Raw genomic sequence first — 17,858 nt, forward strand, 5'->3', positions numbered from 1 at the left:
CTCTCTGGGCAACCTGTTCCAGTGTTCTACCACTCTCATAGTAAAAAATTTTTTCCTAATATCCAACCTGAACCTACCTCCCTCTATTTTAAAACCATTACCCCTTGTCCTATCACAACAGGCCCTCCTGAACAGCATCTCCCCATCTTTCCTGTAGGCCCCCTTGAGGTACTGGAAGACCGCTATAAGGTCACCCCGGAGCCTCCTCTTCTCCAGGCTGAACAGCCCCAACTCTTTCAGCCTGTCCTCATAGGAAAGGTGCTCCAGCCCTCTTATCATCTTCGTGGCCCTCCTCTGGACCCTCTCCAACTGGTCCATGTCCTTCTTATGTTGGGGACTCCAGAACTGGACGCAGTACTCCAAGTGAGGTCTCACGAGGGCAGAGTAGAGGGGGAGAATCACCTCCCTCGACCTGCTGGCCACGCTCCTCTTGATGCAGCCCAGGACGCGGTTGGCCTTCTGGGCCGCAAGAGCACATTGCCGGCTCATATTGAGCTTCTCGTCCACCAGTACTCCCAAGTCCTTCTCCTCAGGGCTGCTCTCGATCCATTCACCACCCAGTCTGTATTTATGCCTGGGATTGCCACGACCCAGATGTAGGACCTTGCATTTCGCCTGGTTAACTTCATGAGGTTGGTACGGGCTCACCTCTCCAGCCTGTCAAGGTCCCTCTGGATGTCATCCCTCCCTTCCAGCGTGTCGACGGCACCACACAGCTTGGTGTCATCGGCGAACTTGCTGAGGGTGCACTCCATGCCACTGTCCACGTCACCGACAAGATGTTGAAAAGGGCCGGGCCCAACACGGACCCCTGAGGGACGCCACTTGTGACCGGTCTCCACTTGGACATTGAGCTGTTGACCACTACTCTCTGAGTGCGGCCATTGAGCCAATTCCTTATCCACCGAGTCGTCCATCCATCAAACCCATGACTCTCTAATTTAGAGAGAAGAATGTCGTGCGGGACAGTGTCAAAAGCTTTGCACAAGTCCAGGTAGATGACATCCATTGGTCGACCCTTGTCCACCGATGCTGTCACCCCATCGTAAAAGGCCACCAAGTTGGTCAGGCACGATCTGCCTTTGGTGAAGCCATGTTGGCTGTCACCCACCACCTCCTTGCTCTCCATGTGCCTTAATATTAATAAATACTTAATAAATACTAATATTACTATTAGTACAGTGAGTGCTTTGTTTCTATAAGCCTAATTATTGCTGTGTGCTTTATATGAGCATCATTTTCTATCAAATCTAAATAAATATATAACAGGTTTTATAAAACTGCTGGAGTATTTTCTGGGAATGTTTTCCAGCGTTCTTTGGGAGAATGCAGGACAGCACTTTAACATGTTCCTAATTTTATTTCTATTCCAAGCAGCACAAAAGCACTTGCTAGACTTCAAGAACATATATAAGATCTATTGATTTCATTGCATTTAATGTTCTAAACAAAAATTATTTCTCAGGAAAGAGAAAATTCTATTTGGTCATTTTTCCACATAATTGCACTGTAAATCAGAATGTTTAGCTATTTTTAAATCTTCATGTAGAATCCCTTTCACAGGTTACTCAGCTGAGCGTAACCATAGCCACTGAGTAATTTAGAAGTTACCGTTATCCAAGATATTTATTAAAGTATTATTGGAATAGCGCAGCAATCTCTAATCAAACAACCTAATCACATACCCACACCTAAATAACCCAAGTACCTGTAAAATAATTTCTGAATGGAAAAAACTTTTCTTGGTTTTCTCCAACCAAGACCTAGTGGAAACCACTACTTCTATGTAATTCTTGAATGGCTCAAAATTGATAGAATCTCATTTTTTCATTTGTTGCAACGATAAGATTTGTATTCTCCACCCACAGCAGCATCCACCTTAAAGATTTAAATCTTTCCTCTGTGTAGCACAGGCTTCATGTGCCTGGATACCCAAAAACTTCAGATGGTGCTCAATCCTTTGAAACTGTCCAAAATGAAGGAGAGATTATTATGCCTAGCAGGTAGAAGAAACTCAAACATAATCCTTCTATTTGACACCTGTTCATTGTTTTTCCACATAATCTCTTTGAAATAAGGAGTTTAAAGTTTGCCGTGCCCTCGTATTAGCTCTCTATCTCAATTATATACTTGTTCTTCACCCTGGAAAGAAGCACTAACATATTTTGAAATACCTAACCCAGTGCCAAGGCACATAATCAGGTAACTGTTGCTTTCAGAGACCTGTGGCAACGTAACTTCCCAGTTTGGTAAATAACAAAATGTGACAGCGGACTCCTATTTGCCTGTGATATTTATTCTTGTACACTCAGAAACCTGTTGACTTGTTACTTTTCCCCTAATTTGCCATACGTTACTATGACATTAGTCTATATTTGTTATTTATTTCACTGGCTGGGGAAACAAAATGGCACAAGCTTCTTTCTCCCTTTCAGCTTCTTTCTTCCTTTCAGTTTCTTTCTCTCTTTCAGTTTTTGCCATTCATGTGTACTCAATTCTTAGCATTGTCTAACCTTTTCAGGATTTATCGTTTACTTGCTGATTTACCAGATTAAGCAGAACCTGTACACTATTTTGAACTCTGCATAGAAACCATTATCTAATAACAATCTTCAGCCAATAGTGGCTGAGACAACCTGGGTACTGCAGAGGTATATGCAGTCTTCATCTGTGAGGCCATAAAAATATAAATCTTGTTTAAAGAGCAGATTGGGCATTTACTGAAAAAAGGACTAAAGGGCACCTTTGTGATATTGTCATCCATGACTTTGTTTAACCCCTTTCTGAATCTGTCAGTAGTGTCTTCCTCCACCCTCTCCGGTGACTCCCAGTTCCAGAAGTTCACTATGTTAAGCACATTCACCAGCTTTAAACAAAATCCTTACTGGTTTCAAGTTCCCATTGGTCTAATATTGTTGGGTTTTGTGAGCAACCATTGTGCATTCAGTTTATTCATTGCCTACCTGATTTCATGAGCCTCAGTCATATCCTGCCTCAGCCTTCTCTTCTCCAAATTAAAGTGCCTCAGTCTTTGAGTCTCTCTGCACAAGACAGCTGCTCCATCATCTTGAACATTTTACTTGTTTTTCTCCACGCTTCTTCTGAATCTTCTCCACCCTTCCTGAGCTGTGGAGACCAAAGTGCACATGATGATCAGGGTATCGGCACAACAATTTTTAAAGTTATGCCCTGTTGTCCTCTCATCTTAGGTGCTCTCTGTTCATAAGGATAATCTCACTAACTTTTCTAAACGTGCCAAACTTTTTGGTGGCTTTTTGTCTGCCACTCGACACTGAGCCATTGATTTCAGAGAAACGTCAGAGGTCCTCTTCTGAGTTTTAAGTGCCAGTTCTGAGCTCAGAATCATGATGGTATGATTTGCATTATTTTTTCCTAGATGCATTACTTCACGCTGAACCTCACCTGCTGACTTTTGGTTTGCTGGGTTTTGTGATGTGTGTTTGGAGATCCTTGCCATTGAAAGCATTGGCATTGAAGGAAAATGACATTGATCGTGAGCAGAGGATTTATTACTGATGTGCGGAAACAGACTCCACAACTTGGAAAGTTGTAAAGTAGGTATGTTTATTGCAGCGCTGGGTGCACGGGGGATCGCTCCACCACAAACGTGCACACCCGCCGTAGCAGTTTTTCTTGTATTTATACAGACATACTCGTCACCCCCTCCCCCAAAAGGGCAGTCTCTCCCTGGAGATCATTTCCATAGCCCCTGCCTCAGGATCCGCCTCAGGCTCCTCCTTGACACGCCTCCTGGTGGTCGTGGGCAGGGGTCTTGGGATGAAGGCCGTAGGTCTTCCTCGCTGTGTGTTTTCACTTCTTCCCTAAATCTCTAAAATTCTTGTTTTGGCTGGGCCGTAGAGCCAAACCGTTTCCCTGGCCTTGAGTGGACATCTGGTTGTCTCCTACTTGTTATTGCTTGAAGACAAATGTTAGTTCTCGTTAGTCCTTATCTCTCCTCTTTGTCTGTTTTTCTCCCTATGGGTCATGAGTTACAACCTTGCCATCATTTATTTTGTCTCTCTTACAGGCCTTCTTTTCGGGTAGTTAGTGTTTCAAAGCAGGGATTAGTATTTGATAACTTCTAGCAATTCACAGAGCTATTTCACAGAGCTCTGTATTTCCCAGAGTCTTATGCCTATTCTTATCCCTATCCATAGAAATATAAGCTAATATAGTCTTATGTAGTCTTATGCCTACTCCTATACCTATCCCGTATCAGTCCCCCCCTTTTCTATTAAATCAAGTAAATTCTTTTACTTGCCTAAGTTTCCCAATTGATATAACGCTTTGTGCATTGAAGATACCCTTCGAAACACACACCAAATCCATACGTACTGCAGTGTTAGTAACAGCATCAAGGCAGCTGTAGCTATTAACAGTATATAACAGGATGTATTAGATGATTGAAAAATCCTGACCATCCAAAAGTGCTTCCCACCATTTATGTTCTCCATCCTTCTCTACTCTCTTTTTACAATTTTCTTTATCTTGTTTGCATCATAATGAACTGTCACCAGAGTTTTCTGTCCGCTCTTTCTAATTTGCCCAGTATTTGCTATAAACCAGGATGCTGTAGCAATTTCTTTATCAAAGTTAGATTTGTTCCTATAGGTGTGGGTATTAACTCATAGATCAATGTATAGTCTGATTTTAGAATATGATGGGATGTGACGGGAGCAGAATAGTGGAAGTCACATCCCGTGATTCGAGTGAAATTACAGATGCAGAAGTTTGAATGATTTTTAGTGCCTACTTCCGTTTCTTCTACAAATATGGAGCTACATTTTGTTCGTAGACATGCACAAGCTTTCCCTGCATATATTATGATTGTCTTTGAGCCAACATCAGGGCGAATTTCAAAATGACACACCTTTTGATCAGTATCAAGACAGATATCTTGTGCTCATAGGGTATTACTTTCACTTAGAAATCCTTGTTCTCACACAATGCAGGATTTTAGAGCTTGTCATCTGTCTCTTACCCTTTGGGCCCATGTTCTATGTTCGAAAGGATAAAGCAGGGTTCTAAAGCTATAATGGGATGGATCACAGTTTTTAGAACATTACAAATGGTTAGTACAAAGGCTGTAACTGTGTGCGTGGTGGGGCTACAAGTAAAATTTACCATATTCCACCAGGATTGAAGCTCTCTTTCTTTACTTGTGGCACCATCCCAGACTACCTTTCGGATTTCAGTGGGAAATATCCCTTCTTCTCCTTCTCTTATAATAGAGGCGATACTATAGTATCTGATTACATTCATAGTTGGGCCTGAACACAACTCAGGGCTAGTGAGATATTGGCTTGTAGCCCGTCGATCACATCCACAATTATATTGTGGTCTCTTATGTTTGTTTGCTCCCAATCTGGTAAGATTTGTGATGCTAACCACTGGTGAGCTCCTAAAGTCAATAACGAGGATTGTAAGGGCCATTGCAGTTTTGACAGATCTCTAGTGACAGCGGCCAGCTTGTTCATTATTACTTCTGAGTCTATGGTACTCAGAACTCCCAACCCTGTTCCTAATAGCCCCGTCAGGTCTCTTGGTTTTTGTCTTTGAGAAATACCTTTCCTCTTTCTTAGCCAAGTAGCCCATCCTTCATAAAAGGTTTGTAAGAAAGGAGAACACAATGGTTGGATTTCTGATACATTAATCTGCATTGATAACTCAACCCTTTTGAGAGACTATTCTGGGTTGAATAACACTTACTGCTGTCCTGTGTTTCTTATTACACATGGACAAATTTCATAAATTTTGGGTTCTAGCTTAGGTACTGGCATAGGTCGTGTGGTAGACTTATCTCTTTATGATGTGTAACTATCGCAGCGGGCATTGTTGTAACTGGCCCAGCGTTTATTTTAAATTTAAATGAAAGTCCAATAGCACTATTGGCTCAGAGACAAGCCACTTCAGTGGTTTTGCACTAGTGTGAAATTATGCCAACAATCTAATTCTTTAGAAGCACATTATTTGTGGGAGTAATTGAGATAGTAATTTTAGTAATTTGGGATGCCTTTTATGGGTGGGGCAATTAATAATTTGGCATCCTACTTGATTTTTTTTTTTTTTTTTTTTCTACATTTCCCTGAAGTTGGTGAATTCCCTTTGTATCCTTACTCCATTCTTGTTTTAAATATTCTTGATTTCCATACATAACCACAGTAGATAGATTTAAACCTTCTCGAGCAGAGTATTTCTCCATGGATCCAATATACCTATCAAGGCCACTCAGTATCATTCTGGCTATAAGTGCTTTCCCACCCCTGAATTATAATTATGACTGTGAGAAAAGTAATTTCCCTGGTTGGACTTGCGTGACCTTCCATGGAGATCTATGGACTTTTTACTCTGGTGTGATGAATCCAGGCATTTTGCTCCTTGATCTTGATTGCTGTGTAGGAGGTGAGGAGTACTTGGAATGGTCCTTCTCATTGTGGTTCCAAAGTTCTTCCTGCAAGAGACTGACATATACAAAATCTCCAGGTTGTATATTATGTACAGGTCCATCTAGACCTCTGCTCCGAGTTCCAAATACATGTTTTTCAATTTCTCTGAGTTGTTTGCTTAATGCCACCATATAGGAAGTCATAATTTCTTCACCAATTGTGAAGACACCCCCTTTTGTACTCCATAAGGCCGCCCATAGATTGGGGCCAAGCCAAATTAGTTTCCTGTCCCAATTTAACAATTTGTTGTTTAATCAAATGATTCATTTTCTCTACTTGGCCACTCAATTGTGGCCGATATGGAGTATGTAATTGCCAATCTATTCCTAGATGGTGACTAATTTGTTGCACTACCTTAGAGATGAAGTGTGGTTCCTCTGTCTGAGGATATTACTGCTGGGACTCCAAACCTGGGTATTATTTCTTGGAGTAATGCTTTGGTTATTTATCGAGCTTTAGCTGTTCTACATGGAAAGGTTTCTGGCCAGCCTGAAAAGGTATCAGTTAGTACAAGCAAATATTGATACCCCCCTTTTCTAGGAAGTTCCGAGAAATCAATTTGCCAATGTTGTCCTGGAGCATTCCCTTTCCCAATTCTGTGCTCACCTTCTGGTGTGCCGATGTGCATAATTGCCACTTTTTCAGGAAGTTGTACTGCATTAAAAGTTTTAAAGTCTCTCTGCATGCTTGATAGCTTTTCCTTCAGCTCTTTCTAGAGCTCGAGTCAGGGTTATGATTTCAGCTTTCTGTGCCAAGGTGTCAGTTGGTAATGGTCCCGATTCTATTACCTTTTCAGAAGTGGTGACGGCGTATCCCAAATGTCGCATTCCACTCATAACTGCTTCCGTCTGTGAACCAGTGTTCTACCCCCTTCATGGGGGCATCTTTGAAGTCAGCGCGGCTGGAGTGTGTCGCCTCAATTGTTTCGAGAAAGTCACGATTCACTCGTTCTCCAGTGTTCCCACTGAGAAATCAAGCTGGGTTAACAATGTTAGTAGTTATAATTTCAACATCATCCTGTTCGGCCATGATGGCTCAATACCTCAGGAACCTCTGCGGGAGAGCCAATGTCCCCCTTTTGCTTCAAGGACCGTGGACACTGTGTGGGACATGAAAACAGTCATTTTCTGGCCTAAGGTAAACTTCCGGGCTTCTTGAATATTCAGGATGACTGCTGCCACTGCCCTCAGGCAACTGGGCCATCCTTTTGCCGCAACATCCAGTTGTTTGGAAAAGTACGCCACAGCTCGTCTGCATGGTCCCAGGTCCCATGCCAGTATCCCTAATGCTATTCTCTGAGAAAAATGGTTTACTCACATCAGGAAGTCCCAATGCTGGCACTGACACCAGGGCCTTTTTCAGCTGGTGGAATGCTCCGTATCCCATTGGAGGTATTTTTGGCTGGATGTTACTAAAGAATACAGTGGTTTAACAAGCAAGCCATAGTTGTATATCCAGAGCCGACACCACCCCATCATTCCTAAGAAAGTTCGTAGCTCTTTCACAGTCTGTGGTTGGGGGGTCTGGCATATGGCTTCTTTCCGGGCTTGACCCAGGAAACGCTGACCAGCACTGATTTCATACCCAAGATATGTAACTTGTTGCAATGTTGTTTGTGCCTTTCTCTGAGAAACCCCGGTACCCCTGGAACCCAAGAAAATTTAGTAAACTTACAGTCCAGATGACACAGGATTCTCTGGTCTTAGTCGCGGTAAGGAGGTCGTCTACATATTGTAATACTTTTCTTTCTTCTTGTGGTGGTTCCCGTGACTCTAGGTCTTTTGCTGGCTGGTTTCTGAAAATCGTAGGGCTGTTCTTAAACCTTGTGGCAACACCGTGAGCTGGGTCTTTCGACCACTCTTGCGATTTTCCCATTCAAAAGTAAAGATTTTCTGACTGGCTTCATGGAGAGGGAGGCAAAAGAAGGCATCTTTTAAATCTAAAACTGTAAACCAAGTCAAATCAGGAGTCAGAGTGGTTAACAGGGTATATGGATTAGCAACCACAGTGTATTGATCCTCTGCTATTTTGTTTCTATGATTGGACCCTATCTTCTTTTTGGTGGGTATTGTTTAATTCTTACCGCTCTGTGTTCGCTTTTCAAATTTATTACCACTGGCTGGACATTTGTGGCACATCCTGGTACATCAGTTGCCCAAACTTCTGGATACACCCGGTCAGTGATTTCCGTGTCGATTTTTCCTTCTGTGGGAATATTAACTAAAAGCAAGCTCATTATTTGTACATACTGATGATCATTTACCTCCAGAGTAATTTCACCTTTCTTGAATTTTATCGTGGCTCCCAATTGTTCTAATAGATCTCTTCCCAACAGGGCTTTTGGGGAGTTTGGCATATACAAGAATTTATGAATGCCCACTTGCTTACCCAGTTTATATTTTAAAAATTCAAAAGTAAGCCTTTTCACTCTGGCCAGTTGCTCCTTTTACTACAATGTAATAATTTCCTAAAGGCATTAAGTCTTGATTTAAAACGGAGTATGTTGCCACCGTATCTAGTAAAAATTCTATTTCCTTTTGTTCCTCCCCTAGCCTCATAGTGATCTTTTGCAAGATCCTCGGCAGTTTTTCTGACTAATTGTTTCTTTGTCTCAGTTAACATTCTAGCAATAATTGCATATCATTCCAATCAGGGTTGCGCTGCTTTATTATGAATCTAAGATTTTGGGTGGTGCTTACTGTATCGCTGCGATATTCCTGAGCAGCTGTCTTCCATTCCCTTAAATCATTATAGGAAAATGGTACCTTAATTCTTATTGTCCCACTATCCGGTCCTACTACTTCCCGGAGGGGTGCCTGCAGAATTGTTGCTGTTGGCTGCTCTGCTGCCGCCGGCCGTTTTTTCTTAGTGCGGGAGGATATCGGGCTGTCTGGAGGAGTAGGGGTCTCGTTTGAGTCCTCATTTTGCTCCTGAGACTGAGGGGGAGGCTTGAAAATATCAGTTAGATCTTGTTCTGTGCCCTGGCGGGTTTTACTTTTTCTAGTACACCTTTGTCCAATGCTGCAGGCTGAGCAGCAGCTTTTTAATTTATTTTTGTTTTCCCTCTTGTTTTCCTTTTCTAATGCAAGGACTATGGGATCCCGTGGAGGCATTAGTCTGCAATCTCTCTGTCATTCAGGGTTATTTCGGAGAACAAAGAGCATATCTGCGTATTTAACTTTATCCCATTTTTCTTCCCTTCTTAGGAACAACACATTAATTGTAAAAGCGTGTCATAGTTTAGTGTTCCACCCTCACTGGCCATTTAGCTTCATTTTCTAGCTTATAAAGCAGCCACCATTGGTTACAATATTTGATTAGTTTCTTTGTATTCTCTGTGCCTCCTTGTCCCACTATATCTTTCCAGTGTGTTAATATACAACCCAAAGGGGATTTTTCATAAGGTTTACTTTTTCCTCCCCCCATTTCACTTACTTTCCCTTTACTCCATTTCTCCCTTTTAACTGCACCTTAATATTCTGTCTGATGCTCATGTGAATAATAATAATACAATTTTTAGTTTGTCACTCGCTTTGCCTGTCTCCGGCTGTTTCCCTCGTGGGAGAACTGAACCACGGATTCAGACTCTGCACTCGCTTTGTGCACAATTACACGTCTCACCCACTCACACGTACGCTTTTACGGTATCACACGCTTCACTCGTCTCCGGCCGCTCTCCTCACGGAGAACACGGGACCATGGATCAGAACGGCACACTTGCTCCGCAGCCAGGCTGCGTCTCACTCGCTTAAACACTCACTCAGTGATTAATCACACAATCACACATTTCAGGGCTAGCCCAGCAAACTTATACAAACATTAAAAGGCCTTATTACATGCGCTGATGTTAGACGATATAAACTTTGAATGGTATAAACTTTACGAAATACACGGTACCAGATTTTGCAATAGATAGCAGTATATAGAGATTTCAAATCGTCCCCATTGCTTTCTGACACCTCTCACCCTTTTCAGGGTATAGGGCCAGGTGCGGCTGGAACGAAATGTCTTCTCTTGTTACTTACACAAAACACAGAATGACATGAACAAGAGAACGTATTACAGAGCAGATAACAGACAATTACCGATCCAGCTATTACCCCTTCTGCAGCTGCTAATATTCCATAAGCCATATGACTGTGAGGTTGCGCTACTCACCCACCCCTCTGTGTCAGACTCAGTGTTCGGGCGCCCAAGTGAAATACCAAAACGGCGCCTCGCCCTTCAGGGAAGTAGCGACAGCCTCTGAGTTTGCTCGATCTGCTCGCAAGATCGCTAGCGGCCTGCCAGTCCCTGGTTCTTGCTGGCCCAGTCTCCGGATCTGGATTCCAGCTCACCAGTCCCTGGTCTCAGTCTCTGGTTCTTGCTGGCACACATTCCAGCTCACCAGTCTCTGTTTTCAGTCTCTGGTTCTTGCTGGCACAGATTCCAGCTCACCAGTCTCTGATCCTCTAAGGCAGCAAACTCCCCAGGGCCCTCCTTACCGCAGGGCACCCTGCCCTGCCCGGGGACAAGGCTGCACGCCGGACGTCTCCGCGCGATTTACCAGCAGCCCCATACGCCGGACGTCTCCGGCCATTCTTACCCAAACATACCGTTTGTCCGCGGCTCAGGAAGTCCTTGTCTGCCTCTGGGTAATCGGCTGAGGAGAGGAGGCTCCTCCGAGGAAAGTTCTCGGGGCGCGCCGAGGGGCGTCCGCTCCGCAGTCGGTTCCACAGTCGAGCAGAGAGTCTCCTGCCTGGCTCGCCAAAACTGATGTGCGGAAACAGACTCCACAACTTGGAAAGTTGTAAAGTAGGTATGTTTTATTGCAGCGCTGGGTGCACGGGGGATCGCTCCACCACAAACGTGCACACCCGCCGTAGCAGTTTTTCTTGTATTTATACAGACATACTCGTCACCCCCTCCCCCAAAAGGGCAGTCTCTCCCTGGAGATCATTTCCATAGCCCCTGCCTCAGGATCCGCCTCAGGCTCCTCCTTGACACGCCTCCTGGTGGTCGTGGGCAGGGGTCTTTGGGATGAAGGCCGTAGGTCTTCCTCGCTGTGTGTTTTCACTTCTTCCCTAAATCTCTAAAATTCTTGTTTTGGCTGGGCCCGTAGAGCCAAACCGTTTCCCTGGCCTTGAGTGGACATCTGGTTGTCTCCTACTTGTTATTGCTTGAAGACAAATGTTAGTTCTCGTTAGTCCTTATCTCTCCTCTTTGTCTGTTTTTCTCCCTATGGGTCATGAGTTACAACCTTGCCATCATTTATTTTGTCTCTCTTACAGGCCTTCTTTTCGGGTAGTTAGTGTTTCAAAGCAGGGATTAGTATTTGATAACTTCTAGCAATTCACAGAGCTATTTCACAGAGCTCTGTATTTCCCAGAGTCTTATGCCTATTCTATCCCTATCCATAGAAATAATAGCTAATATAGTCTTATGTAGTCTTATGCCTACTCCTATACCTATCCCCGTATCATTACCATTCACAAACTTGCAGATTTCACTGCTCTATGCCGTCTCCAGACCACAGATGAAGATGCTGACTAATCAAATCCCAGTAACAATCTCCATTCTGAAAGATTGCCATTATTAAGGCCTATCCATTGATTCCTCTCTTTTAAAAAGCTTTCCTCCAATCTCATGGCAACATAAATTCTTTAATGAGCTTTTGATGTGGAACCTGATCAAAGACATTTTAAAAACCAAAGTATACTATGTCCGTTGGATCCCTTTTATCCATATTATTACCGAAAACATCACTGAACTCCAGAAGCCACGTGACTTCTTCCAAACAGTTTGTGTTTATTCATATACAGGTACTCTATCTTAACAGAAGCGGAAATCAGGCTCACTAGTTTGTCACCCCTCAGATCATCTCCAAAGCCCTTCTGACAGATGGCAGATACAACAGCTGTCCTAATCCTCTAGCTCAGTGTCCAGTTGTAAAGACATTTTACATCCCTTAGCCAGAAGTTTGGAAATTTCATATTCAGAACTCTTGGTTTTATGCCATCTGGTCCTGGTGACCTTCCTAACCTGCTTGGCTGGTCTAATACTTCCTGTGAGTTTACTTCCAATTGATCTATATTGTCTAGACAATCTGCTACAGAAATGCATCAGGTGTGGGAGTCACAGTACTAAATGCCAACGCAAAGATTGAACTGAGTTTCTCTGCTGTGTCTTCATCGGCCCTGTGTGTCGTTTCTGCTTCCTCACCATGAAGCAGTAAAGGTAAAGTCATTGACAATCTCCTCACTTCATGAATTATCCATCTTTGTTAAGCCCAGGTATGAAAATTGTTTGTCCCTAACGTTAAGTGAACAGAGTAAGTTTTAGATTTTGCAAACATAACCTTAATAAGTAAGCATGATGCAATCTTAGTCCTAAACACAAGCGTAACATTCTAGGATATGACGTCCATCGTTTTCTGTTAGGTGCTATTTTCACAATCTGCATAACTTACAAGTATCTAAAGACTTTGAGATTCTTCAGAAAAGCAAGGGGCACAGGTGGAGACCACACACTGCAAAATATGCAAGTTCAATTACATAAAAGGTTTATCCAAGACAATCAAAACACAAAGGTGTAATAGAATAACGCTGTACCACTTCGAGACTACAGAAGCTTCATTCCCTCCTTAAGGGCTTTGGAAAAGTTAAGTCCTTTTTTCCTTTTGGAAAGCAAGCTTTCCAAAAAAATCAACAACGGTCACACTAACATCAAAGTTTTTGTGCTGCTGCATGTGTGCTGTTCCTATGAAGCAAAGATTTTTCTGTCTCTACGCAGGCTAACTTTTAGGAAAACAATGGGATATACAGAAGTGTAAATTGAAAGCACTCACTACCCAAAGGAGAGAGAGATTATCAATTGCCTTTGGTAATTAAAGTGATAAGAGAAAATCTATGTTATTGTACTAGAACTACTTAAGCTGTAAAAAGAAGATTTAGCTCTTACACAATGCTTTTCAGTTTTAAAACATTTACAAACACAAAGCTATAACAACTCTGAATGATATCTAACCCTGTACAGGGAATAGTATAAGGTTTATATGCCTCTTATTCTCTATTCAGACTATATTTTGGAGACATAAGAGTGTTTTGAGAGTGAGAAGAGTCAGAAATTCTTTACCTCAAAGGGTGTTTGAATTAGAATTTGGGAGCCCTGACTCCCACAGCTGTGCTCTGATCATAACAACCTTTTATATATCTTGCTCAAAAGTCTGCAGGTCCAATTTGTTTTGTTCAGAGAAGGAAAGATTTCTCTCCAAGAATGACCATATTTTGTATATTAAAAAGAAGTTAGTATTGATTTATTTTTTTATGAAGGCACGTGAGTCCTATTAAACGTTAACCCAGTTAATTTTTAGAACAAAATCACCAGTTAAACGTTCAAACTTGGGACATATATCCAGGAAGAAACATCCATGGCCTCACAACAGTCACTGAGAGCGAGATCAACTCTCAGAATTATGTCAGAGAATGAAAACAGAATACTACTGGCAGACAGAAATTTTTCCTTCTGCAAAACATTTTTATATAACTTCAAGTAGAGCAAAATGCACTAGAAAATGCTATAAGCAAACAATTAGATTTTTCTGACTTGGTGTATGGTATCACTTCTAGCCTCAACATTTCCAGCCATTGGTCTTTCTGATAGAAGCAGTTCTAACAGAGGAAGGCCAAGGGAAGCTCTGCTTCTCAAAAGGCATAAAGTTCCACCCTCCCTAATATTTCTTAAGAAGTTTGTTCTTAAAAGATATGCAGAGATTTTTTTTTAGTACACTGGTATTGCTTGATGGTAGCATACGAAAAGAAACCTTCGCCATCATCACTGCTTAACTGAAAAGACAGAAATCCCACTACCTTTGTAACAGTCCATTAATTCACATCTGCACAAATAACTGGCTGGGATGGAGTACTGAGGTAATATTTTGTATAGCTCTATTAAATTCCCTTCTAGAAGTTCAAGTTAACTCTTTGCTGGAGCAAATGTATTTTCTGAGACATTAAACATAATTAAACTTTGTGTAGCAGCTTAAGCCCTGAAATTAGGTACTAACTACATTTCACCCACTGAAGTACAATTTCTATACTAAAAAGAGTCATAAAACATTTGAAATAGTGCCTGGGATACTGACAGAAATCTTGAACAAAGATATTAAATATACTGCTAATTCCTTCCCAGTTTCCACTGTTATAAATATATTTCCACGTGAGATTTTTACATAACACTTTCACATTTAGTCTTTGGCAAACATATCAATACTTCAGTCTTTGAGTTCTATTCAAAGACAATTTCTTTGTAGCACACCTAGACTCTTTGAAGATTTGAGAAAACTGCAGCATCAGTTCTTTCTGAAGAGTTAGACATGAACTCTGCAAACAAGAAAAACTTGAGATCTTTGCCCCTAAGAGTCTCCGAATACACAAGTCTGAACCCAATGGAGCATAGATGGAGTTTTTAGACAGATATGAATACTGTTACCTTTATCCAAAGGGATACAGACATAGTTTCAGCATATAAAAATAATCATCCACGGAATTCTCTAAGACTATCACTCTGCATGTCATTTTTCCCCACTAGTCTATCCAAATAGTAATAATAATAATAGTAAAACTTTATAAAAGCTTACTTCAGTGACTTCTCAGTCTTTCTACTCTCCATATCAGGGACAAAGCGACAGCTTGAAGTTAATTAGTAGATCTGTTAAGCTCTTTAACCTCTGGAAGTAGTGAAAGTTTCCCCTCTGACATGCCAATTGAGTCCATAAAATGTACGGAGAAAAGTTTCCCTGACAAACAAAGATGAAATAACATACAAAGCTGAGGAACAAGTGTGGAAGAACTCATTGATAGATGGGACTCAGCTCTTGCTCATGTCTTTCAGACATCCTTGACCTCAACTCCAGCATTTGAACTAGTCCCAACTTGAGCTCTTACCATTTGGTTTCTCAGATGATGGGAGCTATAATCTGAGCGATTTGTCATTATACTGCACATGAATTGCAATAAAGAAAAATGTAGTTTTACGTAGAGTGAATTATATCATGTATCACACAAATAGCAGAGGTATGTTGAATAAATATGAGTGCCACTTCAATGGGAGGACTGGTACAATGTGTTGACACTACCAAGGTGAAATACAGCTTTGTTTAACTTGTCTTTGTGAATGAGAAGTAAAGAAGTCACATTTGGAGAACAGGAAATAGAGAGAAATAAAATCAGTTAGTCTTGGTTTTAGAACAGAGTAATTTAAGCAGAATTACCATAAAAAACAAAGAGATAACAGAGCAGAACAAAAAAAAAAAAAAAGAAATTTGTTTTACCTCTGAGAATAATGAGGAAAAAGAACTGAAAAGAAAAAAGAAACTGATTTCACAGGGTACAAAGAGAGTATCTGTGGTTCAGAGAAGAAACTGGAGGGACAGGGAAGATCCTGGAACATACAATGGCCATTTTGGTTCAAAAAAAAAAAAACCACCACCCATCCAACCCAGAACCTTGACAGCAACAATGACCATAGAGAGATGCAAAGAGAAGCACAGCTACATGATGAATTACACTTTCACAGCTATTTTCAGCATCATTCTGATGTGATTTGTCTATTTAATGACACTCAATTCATATCTCTTTCAATTATTTGTCCAGTCTCTCCTGTGACATATGTAAAATTTCTGTATCCCCGACATATTGGATTCATTTTGGAAAGGAATTCCATAGTGTTGTTCGACTTTGCTTGTTGTGATCCCACCCCCTACCAGCTTCATTTTATTGCCCTTTTTTCTTAAATTGGAAGAGATGGAGATGCAGGAAGTTAGACACCTTAAAATTTGTGTCTCTTCTACTCTGCTTTCTTCGCCAACCTTAAGAAATAGAACGCTGCTATAGAAAGTGCACAAGTTAACCACAGAACTAAGAAGTTTGCAAAACAATATTTCTCTGCACAACTCTAACAACGTGGCTACAAACCTACGTCCTAGTACGTTTACAGCACCAGCTGACAAAAAGGCAACCTAGAAAGCAGCCAGTACTTTTCACCACCACAACTACCAGTTAGAGGTCAACAAATAGCAATATAGAAAGGAGTGTCAGGTGGTCATCTTCAACATTTTCAGTGACAGTGTGAAATTAATTTATAAATTAATACGTTCTTAAAGTTAAAAGGTAGGAAGAAATTATCTGGGCCTGAAAGATAATGGTATTTGCTCAGAATAAATAGGGCAGGCAGAGAACAGAGAGATGACATTCACCATTATCATCATCATTGTTATTATTACTTTACCATCCCACCCATAATTCAGTCTGAAAGTGTCCTTGATAAAGCAGCTGTGGCCTGAAGGATAAACAACGGTACAAGTAGTCACCATCAGGGAAAGAAGGAACTTGACAAACAAAACCTCATGATTTGCTATCAAGGTTGTCTTGTTTTCAGATGACCTCCCTTTTTCTGAATTCCCCTTGGTAAAGGTTATTTGCAAAGGCTTAGTAAATGCAGCTTCTTAACATTCTCTCTGTGCCTTGTCATTGTAACATGAAACAAATAAATAAACTGTTGTGATGATTGTTTTATTTCATCTTTTTCCAGATTTCATGGTGATATCACAAAAACTTGACACTCTTCTTGAACTCTTCACCCCAAAATCTGACATGTGCTGTATTTCATATAACCCCATGGGATTCATGTCCTCTAGTTAATCCTCAGCCTACAAGAAAGCTAAACGGGAGGAGCCTTTCCAGCTAAGAAACCTTTCTGAATACAAAAATTTATGATTCCTATGTTTCTTAGTTTATACACATTAACATTTCTTTTCTGTCGCTTGTTCCAGTTATGATATTCATTACACTATTGGTCTGACCACTAATTTAGCATGCTTTACAGTGCCCTACCTGATGGTTCTTTACAAAAAACTGTCTACTTAAAAATTTTTAGTAATAATTAAAATTCAGCCATAAAAAATGTGACCAACATCGCTGTGAAACATGGTATAAAAGGTATACAACCAAAAATTCAACAGATGAGTAAACCTGAAAGACACTGTATGATGCAGTATGATGCTGAACAGATATAGTCAAGACTGACCCTACCAGAACGGAGAAAAAAGCATGGGATGTTCCTGGATAGATAGAAAACTCCAGGTAGAATCAGCACAAGAATGCAACAAAGTATCTCTAAAAATAGACGTAAACAATGGAAATTTCAAAAACCTGTTTAATACAACATCAGCAAATATTTCTGAGATGTATGTTCTGCTTTCTTTATATTCATACTGCTTTCATATTGCTAGTCTTCCTAAAATAAAGGAAAATGGAGGGGAAGAGAGAGTTCTACATCTTAGGTGTTCCATATGGACTATCACATTCACTGGACATCCTTCAAAAAGATTTAACGTAATTTAAGTGCTTATAA

This window comes from Tauraco erythrolophus, chromosome 2 (assembly GCF_009769465.1).
Source record: "Tauraco erythrolophus isolate bTauEry1 chromosome 2, bTauEry1.pri, whole genome shotgun sequence".
In the NCBI taxonomy this organism is placed as follows: Eukaryota; Metazoa; Chordata; class Aves; order Musophagiformes; family Musophagidae; genus Tauraco; species Tauraco erythrolophus.